This window comes from Spermophilus citellus, assembly GCF_964194105.1.
Source record: "Spermophilus citellus genome assembly, chromosome: 9".
Classification (NCBI taxonomy): Eukaryota; Metazoa; Chordata; class Mammalia; order Rodentia; family Sciuridae; genus Spermophilus; species Spermophilus citellus.
The window spans coordinates 70,737,370-70,747,460 of NC_138191.1; the positions used below are offsets into that span (position 1 = coordinate 70,737,370).

The 10,091-nt window shown below is 37.8% G+C and overlaps 1 pseudogene across 1 annotated transcript; it reads right to left on the reverse strand.

The window, feature by feature from the left end:
- Nucleotides 1–491: 491 nt before the first annotated feature.
- LOC308657072 (large ribosomal subunit protein uL23-like) lies at nucleotides 492–992 on the reverse strand (annotated as a pseudogene). Its single transcript has one exon. The product of its transcript is annotated as a large ribosomal subunit protein uL23-like (transcript).
- Nucleotides 993–10,091: the final 9,099 nt, after the last annotated feature.

Sequence of the window (10,091 nt, forward strand, 5' to 3'; positions counted from 1 at the left end):
GAGGTGCTTGGCTAATAACAGCTCAACTGCCTCTCTGCATATTCTTATTGCCCTCCCTGATCCTTATTTCCTTTTGCCTGTGTCTACCTTGGCCTGCCCCACTATCCCCTGACATGCAGAGCTGAGTTCTCTGTCCTTCCTTTCTAAAACCAAGTCTCAAATTAATTTTCTTCTTAAAGGGATCTAATTAACAAATTTGTTGATCATGTAAGGTGCTAATAACAAAGATGAAGCAACATGAGAATTTTCTTTCCATAGGTACATTCATTTTGACATCTAGTAGGTGGTAGCTTAATTTGCCAATGCTAAATTTTAGACATGAACAGAAACTTGGGGGAGAGAAAGAATGATCAGATAGGATATGCAATCCCCCTCAAATCATGCCAACAGAGCCTACTCTGTCAGACTGGCAGCAAGTTAGAGAAAGGGAAGGAGGAGAAGGGGAAGGGCATCTTTTTTTTTTATGTTGGAAAAAAGAAAGTATTATTTAGAATTAGACAGCTGGACTTTGTTTAGATGATCCCAATTTTGTTGGCAACGTCCAAAGAATCATAATCAGGAGCCAGTCGAACATATGCCTTTTTCTCTCCATCAGGCCTGATCAGGGTGTTAACCTTGGCCACATCTATGTCATAGAGCTTCTTTACAGCTTGTTTGATCTGGTGTTTGTTTGCCTTGACATCCACAATAAACACAAGTGTGTTGTTGTCTTCAATCTTCTTCATGGCTGACTCAGTGGTCAGAGGGAATTTGATGATGGCATAGTGGTCAAGCTTGTTTCTCCCGGGGCGCTCTTCCGAGGATATTTGGGCTGCCTCCTGAGCCTCAATGTCTTGGGTCGCCGGAAGGTAGGTGAGGTGCGGATCTTCTTCTTTTTATGACTGTGGACACCCTTCAACACTGCTTTCTTGGCTTTCAAAGCTTTTGCTTTGGCTTCAGCTTTGGGAGGGGCAGGAGCTTCCTTCTTAGCTTTCGGCGCCATCTTGGTGAAAAGGGGGAAGGGCATCTTTGGCACACAAGTGTTACTCTGGTTTTCTTAGGAAAGCTGGTGCCAGCTCTTGAGCCTTGTAGCCAGGGCGGCAAGGACCCCACAGTCTGCTCTGGACTGCTTAGGTGGGTTCTTCTTCTCCCTCCTGATCTCTTCCTCTTTCTCCTTTCCTGAAACTGGGACAAAAGCAGCCAGCAGCCATATGTTGGTAGCTGAGAAGAAATTAATTCTGCACATCTTGGTTTAGATGTTCTGAAACCACTAATCAGCACCAACAGGACCTACCTCTGCCTGCGAAATTATGTGGGGAAAATAAGTTTGTATTTAAGTTACTCTTTTTATCTTTCCTATAGCAAAAAACAACATTCCCCCCACTCTTTTTTTTTTTTTTTTTTTTTTTTTTTTTTGTGGGGAATGAATCCAGTGTCTGCATGTGGTAGGTAAACACTTTACAACTGAGCTACATCCTCAGCCCACAGTTTTAATCACTATGACCTCTGGCTGTGAAGGGCCAAAGACACTTAAAATAGCCTTCAATCAGTACCTTACACCTCCCTGTCTAAAAATACTTAAAGTGCTGCACCTACTCTTTGTTTAACACCTTCTGCATGCAAGATGCTTTGCCAGTACCACTGGATTCTTATGGGATGGCATGAAAAAGATATTACAACCATGCACAGAGCAGAACTGAAGCTCAGACAGCTCTGGCTATTTGCTTAAAGTCATAAAGTCAGTAAGTGCAGGGGCTGCATGTAAACTGGGCCTTTTCCCAAAGGGTAGGGGTGTTTTTCTATTTAGCTCTCCTGTCTCACCTCCTAAAAATAGAGAGACTGCACTCTTCATTCACTTTATTCCTATATACTTCATAATGACATCACACAGGAATATACCCCCAAAGAGAAGCTGGCATATGCTAGAGTAAAATAATTTTCATTTCTTACAATTAAAAGTATCTTATCACACTCTCAGGGTTTACTCTAAAAATGTCCTACATTTGTGGAAAACGTGAAGTTCATGGGTAATAGTCCTAGAGTAGTCCCTAAAGTTCAGGTCATACTTTGGAGTAGGTGATGAGGACTTGAAAAAAATGTATGAAGATGGAGGAAGGAAGTACAGAAATATAAGAATTATGGATTCTTCAAACAAGATGTGTAGTGTAGCCTTTTGTACTCTTTAGCCTAATTTTCTTACATGGCCATCCACCATACTTTCCATCCCCAACCTCTGACCCTCTTGCATACCTCCTGAAAAGAATGAAGTGAAGACATGAAAGCAGAGGCATGGATCCATTGTTGTTTCAAAAGAAGAAAATGTAAGCTGCATACTATCTTTGTATATATGCTTCAAAAGTCTTAACACTTTGATTCATCGTTTCACCTACATTCATTCATCCTAAGCAAATAGGTATTGACATGGGCAAAGATTTCAAGAAAAAAAGTTATTTGCAGTACAATTTATGTGACAAATACAGTTGGACAACCTGAATCTAAGATTTAGTATCATTAAATTTGAATAAATTTATTTAAATGTTTGATTACATGCTGATTGGAACAATGAAGTACTATGCAGTCATCTAGAACTTGACATATTCACCTACTGTTCTGTGTCACCAGTGAAGGTAGTATGGGAGAAATTATGATATGACATTATATTTGAGAAAAAAAATAACACATGCACATTTATGTATTGAAAGTACAATAGAAAGACATAAGACAGATATAATTGGCAGTTATCTTTGGGAATTGAGATTTCAGGGATTTATTTCCTTCTTTTTGGTTACAAACATTTTCTCACTTTCCACACTGAACATGTATCATTTGTCCTAAGTGAGGATATATTTAAAGTAAAAGTAATAAAAAACTATAAAACCCTGCACATACAAATCATATAACAAAGTGAACTGCTTACTTCTGTACTGTCTTTAGATAAATGGCAACAGACTCATTTAGTTTGAATTAACAGAAGGCATTTTTCTCCCTTTGAAGTTGCAGGCTGGCTACATAGGATTGTGATACCCCTTACTGAATTGATTCTAGTTGAAAGATATGGTTACCCTGTTCTAAGCAGAGACAGAATCATGTTTAGCATTGAATAAATGGAAGCAGTCATTTTGGGAAACACCTAAAACAGCAGCAACACAACGGATGCAGAGTCTTTTGTGTGACCATCCCTAAGACACTGATACCCCAGGAGATGAAGATTTGGCAGGAATTGCATACTGCAGGAGAGGAAGTGCTACTGAGCACCAACCTGAGACTTGAGATCATCAGTTGAAGGATGGAGAAAAAGTTGGATATAGGCTGTCACTGTATATACTGTTTTATATTAAATTATAAATGATATACTGTTAATATTTAAATTGGGACAGAGTACCAGAATAAAAAATATTTTCCTTGCTTCTTTTATCACCCCACTTTCTCTTTACCCCACCAATATCCAAAGTATGTCTAAGTATGCCATATTGCCAAGCATATGCATATCTGTAAGTAAACAGCATTGTAAAGATAGCAAGACAAATGGCTTATTAGATTTAACGCCTGATACAGAATTTTAAGTTTGTTGCCTTCCACCCAAATTTAATATTTGGGGGTTTTGGTACTTATAAGCTTGACAAATCAACTTTCTGTTCTTGAGTTAAGAGCAAATAAAAAGCATTCAGAAAACTTTATGAACATCAAATGTCAATTGCAACATAAGATTTTGATACAACTGTAAGTAAATCTGAAACATATGGATTGAATTTTTTTCTTGCAATATTCTAGTGTTTGGAAGGAAAATCTGTGCAAAAATGTGTTGTAGGTTTTCTGAAACCCCTAAGGTTGAAAAAACATTTTTATTTATTTAGATTTATATGTGGGATAACCATTTTGTACCCTAAGAAACTTAATTAAGTACCCAATTCCATTTGACTCTGCATAGTACAGGGGACTGAGTGAGTGAATTCCTTCAGTTCAATACTGAACTGTGTTATATAGTAAGGCATGGACTCTTATCAATGGAGAAGCTACGAGATTTCTTTATAGGTCTAACTACTCCACATATTCTCCATCAACCCCCCCCCACCCCGCCATCAACTCCGATAAACATTGACTCTAAAAATATGAAAATCTAAACAACCATACTATTCTCAGTAAAAACTGAGAGGTTGCTAGGACAACAGCCTTGGGGCAGTTATCCCTATCCCACAGAAATGCATGTGTCTCCACTGAGGACCAGGGCTTTCCTGGGCTTGCTTTCTTTTCTTTGGGTTGGATCTCACACTTTTAACCTTGATTTGTTGATTTGACTGAATTACTTTGAAACACTCACTAACGTTCCATTGTGGAACTTGGTGTCTCAGCAGTTCCCACTGCCTATGAGACACAGGCTGCGCTGTGGACAGGAGGACAGGAAGGAGAGCAAATGGCTGTTCAGGCTGTCCTTTGAAGATATGGATTTGCTGCTGCATTTTAGAAAGATCTACTCTCCCAGGTTAGGAGTCTTTTCCAAGTTAGAGATTCATTCCAGAGAATTGGTTTAGGACCATCTTTTATCGCCTTTCTAAAAATGTTAAATCATTACATGTAAACACAAAACCAAAAAGCACAAACATTTTGTTCAGGCATTCTAGGCATTACATCTTGGATCTGTTTTTAACTGAGTTGTAGAAACTGGAAGAAGAATCTTCAATCATGAACTTCGCTTTACTCTTTTGTAAATATGAGGACAACAGAACTTTCTTCACTAAGCCATTTCAAGAATTAATGAAATATTCTGGCCATGGTGGTACATGCCTATAATCTTAGCTACTGGGGAGGCTGAGGCAGAATTGCGATGACCTTCAGCAACTTAGCAAGACCCTGTCAAAATAAAAATGTCTGGAGCTGGCTATGGTGGCATGCACTTGTAATCCCAGTGACTCAGGAGGCTAAGGCAGGAGGATCGAAAGTTTGAGACCATTCTCAGCAATTTAGTGAGGCCCTAAGTAACTTAGTGAGGTCCTGTCTCAAAATAAAAAATAAGAAGGGCTGAAAATGTGGCCTATTGGAAAAGATCTTCTGGGTTCAATCTCTGGTACCAAAATAATAATAAAAATAATAATAATAATAATCTAGAATACATTGTTTACCTGACAGAGCCTTTTGCACGAAGAAGCTCATAAATATTACTTTCTCCTCCTCGTTTTTCCTAATTTCTTCATAACTACATCCCATGGCATTTTTGTTCCAATTATGAAATCATCAAACAAATCATCAAAAACAAGTAAAACAAAAACCAATCAAATCATCAAAACAACACTGTTAAAATTTCTCTAACTTTTGATGCTCAGGAATACAGGATGATTATAAAACACCTACTCTAAAATCATGGCAAATATTATAGTTTTCTTTTCCACAAATTGAGAAACTATTGAAGGATGATTAGAAAATTATAAAAAAAAAAAGCGTTCTCTTTGTCATTCTAAAATCAATAAGCACCAGCACTAAAGAGAAAGAGGACAAGATCATATAAATCTAATTAGAAAATTTTAAGATGGATAGCTTAATGTTTATATGCTGGATAAAAAACATACATGCTTATTTTTCCAAGACCCCAAATATATTACAAAATTTGAAGACTTTTCCTTTCTATCAGATGTCAAACACTGGCCGGAAAGATATTTGCTATTAGAGGCACTGGGGACTAGATTGAAAAAAAAATTAGCCAAGAGAAAGCAATGATTCTGATTAAGTAAATTCCATTGAACTCTTTCTAGTAAGCATTATTCAGGTCATGAATGCTAATTTGTCCTGCAGGGGGCTGTGGGTAATTACCCAGAAAAACTATCAGCTTTATTGAGTTGCTACAAAACAGTATTACTGAATGGTACACTGTAAAGGAAGACAACCTTGATATGTACTCACAAAAGAGGGTATTTTTCTTTCCCCTACTGGGAAGATTTAACAGCCTAGATAGAGATGATAATAAGTGGCATTTTGCTTAGAAAAATAAAGCCACATCAGTGTCATTTCCTGTTTAATAGTCAAATAAAATTCCTGACATGAAATGACATGTATCTGAGAAGTACCACCAAGATACCAGAACAATTTTAGCTTTCTGCATATTTAAAATTGTGTAGAATCAGAACCATCTTAAAAATGAAGCAAATATGGCACATTGGCGGCATTCCAGCAGCTACACAGAACTGCTGATGTTACTAAAATCTAGATAATTTAGTCCCATATGGGAATCCATACCACAATTATATTGTCCCTGCTCCGACATAGCCCTGATTTTGCACTTCTTTAAGCCTGGCTTTTTATAATTTTAATTCCCTTTACCAATAAAGCAATTTGCATTCACATAGTCTTCCTGGCTAAGTACAGAGAAAGAAGAAATCTGTTCCATGACCTTGGACTCTTTACAGTTGATTACAAGGAAATACTCTTCATCTAACCCAATCTCTCGCCTTTTTAAGACTGATGTGAAGCATCGTACTATAAACTTCCAAAGACTATGCAGAGCAAGCTGGAGATTCACAGGAAATATGTAGACATGTTTAACATCTCCTCATTTGCTCATTTAGTATGATGAGGTAAAACCCATCCTAAGATACACAGATACGCATCCAGGACAACACTCAGATATTACAGAGACAGCCTACCCTTTAGGAAAAAAGACAGTGCCAGGGATGCAACTTAGTGGTAAAGTGCTTGCATACTGTGCATGGGGCCCTGGGTTTGAAACCCACACACAAAAAAACTACTAAGAAACATTAAGACCCCCAAAAATGTTTTTCAACTCCCCACTCTTTACTGAAATAATTTGAAAAATGTGCTTGCTTGATTCACTAAGGCCTATCCTGACACTTTTTGCTTAATAAAACAATAATAATTTCCAGAACCTTGTTTTCTCTCTAATTTGGTCCAAATAGTGCCAAAGTCAAATATTCACATGACACATTTTTCTTTTTGACTCACCTTGCTTTCCTTAAGAGACAAAGCAACACACAAGAAACATGTGGAAAGTATAATCATATCAAACAGTTAAACTCTGATGGAAAAAGAGAGATTATTAACTTAAAAAAAAAATCCCTTGGCTGCCTCCTTTCCCCTACACAAAGAAAATAAAGGTGCAAGTTACCTATAATTATTAACAGCAATACTTTCAGAAAACTGGAATATCGAAGAAACAATCCTAAACCTCTTTAACCACTTGTATATTCAAAAGTCATTGGTCTTCTTCACTTGTGGTCTTTGCTGAAAGGAAGACAACAACCCCGAAGTCTGGAACATTCTGTCTATGATTACCTCTTCCAGGAGGATTTCATTCCACATTTGATGTGATCAAGTAACAGTAGCTGGCCGTAGCTGAGTTATTTTGTATTGTTTTACATACATCATAATTTTTCTTTGAGGGGTAGTAATATATTTTATTTATTCAAAGAAGTTTTGTAAGATCAAGGAATATCTTCATATAGTCTTTGTTTAGCATGCTCAATTGACGCTAAGATAGAGTTAAAATGTGAAGCTTTGATTGTATTCCGAGTTAATGTGATTAAGCTTGCAGGGCATGCTCTTCATTTACTTTCTTGTGAAAACTTGTATGAACTTGTATATACTCACATATTAAACCAAGAAGGCTATTTTTTTTTTCTTGTCAAATAGTTTTTTTAAAAAGAGACTGAAAAAAGGTACTGACTATGAAAAAAGACAGCCCAATAATGGAGAGTTCAAACTGTTCATGTGTACTAATAATGAAATACACCAAAGTATTTTTCATTCTTTCTACACCTTGACAATGACAAAAAGGGCCCAACAGAACCCCCCCCTCCCCAGGGGATTAAAAACAGCTCTAGGTTTTCACTGTAACTATAACCTATCTAATAGCAGCCTTTCTGTAGATTAAAAAAAAAATCAATACTATCACCAATGCATATCTTTCTATTTCTAGCCTTGAGAATATAAAATTGTTTTTTATCATGGCTCATTTTAAGGGAAAATGAGTACCATATGTATTTCATACATAGTATTAAAGAGTTGAATGAGTGTGTTTGTCAGGTTAACACTTCTGGTTCTAATAAGGAATTCTGTTTTTTAGCCTTCTTTTTCCTACTCACCTAGGACCTAATCTACCCTCCTTACTTTGGGGGAAAAAAAATCCCTCTAGTTTTGGAGATTGTGTCACTGGGGTATGCACATGTCCCTGTCCAATCTGCTTTAAACTAGAGGATATGCACCTGAGGAATATTTATTATTATATTCAGCGTTCACATTATCATTAGCACTCCTAACACAGCTAGCCTTGTGAGTAATAATTATTAACATGAATGTTAGTTCAGTCTAATTTAGTTCATTAGCGCGATAACTCCTTTGATTTCTAAAGAGGAATCATGACACTTTAATCAGAGGGTAATACCAGCCTGTTTATTACCATCATTCATTTGACTTTTTCTCCTAACAGTGGTGTTTGTGGGTTGAGCATTAACAAAATATATTTTAAAAGCTCCACCAACTTTCTTTTCTGGTCTTGACGGTATTCAGTGAAAGGTTTGGATGTGTCCTTTCATCTGTCACCCTGGAATTCCCTCTGTTGGGCAGAATTGCAAGGATTAAGAAAGCTGTCCTAAGTATGCATTTCACTAAATCCTCGCATACCATTCAGAGTGGCTGCTGCCTGAACAAGTTCCTCCTGTTTGCACACAAGAAATGGCTGGTGCGAACAATTCAATAGAGAGCCTGCCTGGCACAGCGAGTCAGGATGTCAGTTCAGCTTCGTGCCAGTTGTTGTTAATCCATTTGCTTCACATACAAGATGGAAAATAGGGCTTTGTTACTTGAACTAGTTCTTCAGCCTGTGTGTAAGGGGGTCTTTTTTTTTTCATTCATGTTCTTTTAACAGTTTCTAACATCATAATGCTTCTTGTTAGGAATCTGGTAATATGATTTCTACCACAATACAGACAGGCACCAGGTTGATAGTAAATTCATGTGAACTGTCTGTCAAAAGACTATATATTCCACATCAGTTATAAAATGTGTATCCGAGTAGGGCTGAAGGTCAATACAATGGATGACGGCAGAAGAGTGGTGAGAGAAAAGTGCTGGGAAGCAGCTTTTTTTGCCATGTCACTTGTGTATTTTTTATTCCTAAGCGATTCTAAGATTTCCCGTGAAAGGAACAGAGGATACCTTGAGCAGAATGAGAACTACGTTGTCACTGAGAGAGAAGAGAAGCAAAGGCCATCCGACCCTGGGATGAAGTTACCAGGGTGTCAGAATGACCAGCAGGCTTGTTGGCTTTCTGGGTATTTTTTGTGCATCGATCCCCCATTCATTTTGGCAGTTGAAGTATTTCATTGCACTAGATTTTAATCATTTTGAAAGACAGGGATTGATACACAAAGAATGTGGCAGTGGTTAAAAGAAAGGAAGTAGGACAGCTTTAATCAAAATGTGATTTTAGCATGAGAAGAGGGAAGGAGCCATGACGTTGCATGCATTAAAAGATGGATGAGCTATTCCATTAGGCGATCCACAGTTCTGTGAATGGAGCTTCAGGAAAAGGAGCATACGGGTTGACAGACTTTGGATGATAGTTGTTCAGACTGAGTCCTGAAGCTCTTTTCAAACGAATAATGTATATTCTTGGTGAACACTTCACCTTGTAAGGTTTTGTCAGAGGTACACCTAAAGATAAATGAAGGACCAGTGCTGGTAACATTCTCTGTGAGATGACAGCACCCTCACTGGTGGCTCTGCATTGCCTATTGTGTGTACCATAGGAAGGTGACAGGGACAGTTTCATGGGCATGGAACCTATGTACACAGCTTTGTTCAGAGGGGCCCAGCACGAGTTTCAATATTCTGCTATCTTGAAGCTCATAAAAATTTTACCTTTGAACTTGTATTTTGCAAGTGAAGATGAATGCGACATCTGTGTGTTGTTCCTTGCCTCCTCACACAGAGAGCATTTGTGATGCCTCATAAGCCCCAAATTCTGGTGGACCCACTATGTGCAGGAAATCAGCGAGTCTCAAGGTGAACACAAGGCAAATGGGTTACATCTGCATCTGAGTGAGGGGTAATAATGATCACAGAGGGGGAAAAAAACCCAAATATAAAACACATGCCTTTGCTTCCTT